The following is a 1,281-nucleotide window of genomic DNA, read 5'->3' as shown; positions in this document are numbered from 1 at the left end:
GAGCCCTTCAGCTCGAAGCGGCCAGGCGTGATGCACGCGTGTGGCCACGATGCCCACACGGCGATGCTGCTTGGGGCGGTGAAGGTGCTGTGCCAGATGCGCGACCGCATCCGTGGGACTGTTCGCTTTGTTTTCCAGCACGCCGAGGAGGTGGTCCCGAGCGGCGCGAAGCAGCTGGTGGGCCTTGGTGTGCTGGATGGCGTGTCCATGATCTTTGGGCTGCACGTCGACGTCATGCGTCCCTCCGGGTCAATCTGGTGCCGTATGGGAACGATTATGGGTGCGTGCAACGACTTCGACATTGTGATCCGCGGTGCTGGCGGCCATGCCTCGCAGCCGGAGCTGTGTGTCGACCCCATTCTCATTGCCTCCGAGGTCGTGGCAAACCTCCAGTCCGTTGTATCACGCCGCGTGAGCGCTCTGAAGGCCCCTGTACTGAGCATTACCACCTTCGAGGGCGGGAGAGGAAGCTATAACGTGATTCCGGATACCGTGCGCATGCGCGGCACACTGCGCTGCCTCGACCGCGACACTCAGGCTCGGGTGCCCTCTCTGATGGAGGAGATCATCGCCGGCATCACGAAGGCGCACGGCGCCCAGTACGAGCTGAGCTGGCTGGAGCCCAACATCGTGACGTACAACGACCCGAAGGCGTACGAGGTAGCCAAGGCGGCGGCGGTTCGTCTTGTCGGTGAGGGCAACTATCACGAGCTCTCCACTCCTCTTCTGGGGGTCGCTGATTTTTCGGAATATCAAGCGGTGGTGCCCGGCTGTCTGTGCTGGCTGGGCGTGGGAAACAGCGCTTTGGGAGACGCCAACAATCACAACTACAGCTCAAGGTTCCGAATGAACGAGGCAGGGATGGAGCTTGGTGTGAAGCACCATGTGCTCATAATCGCATCGCTCATGATGCAGACAGAAGGCTCCAAGGAGTAGGTCGACCTTGTCTTCTCCGGTCCTTTTCGTGCGCTCATTCTTTCCATCCCCTGATGACGTGGGGCTACCTGATCCTGGTATCGGTGCCCAGTCTCCCAGCTCTTTGCGGAGAAGCCAAAGAGCCTGCACGCTGCTCGCGAGTACGGCTGTAGCCTCTTGGTGTCAGCGGGCACAGGGCTGGGCTGGCAGTGCGCTGCGAAACGCGCCAACGGTTCAACAATGATACGCACCCAGCTGCTGTGCTTCTGTGTTTGCTGCGCTGCGCTGATGCGGAGCGTACTCCCGGACCGAGTCTGTGCTGCCTGCCGTGGCATCGCAGCGGGCTGAACGTCGCCAAACGGTGCT

Source organism: Leishmania donovani, chromosome 20, assembly GCF_000227135.1.
Source record: "Leishmania donovani BPK282A1 complete genome, chromosome 20".
NCBI classification, from domain to species: Eukaryota; Euglenozoa; class Kinetoplastea; order Trypanosomatida; family Trypanosomatidae; genus Leishmania; species Leishmania donovani.
Note: the sequence above shows the minus strand (reverse complement) of the source record.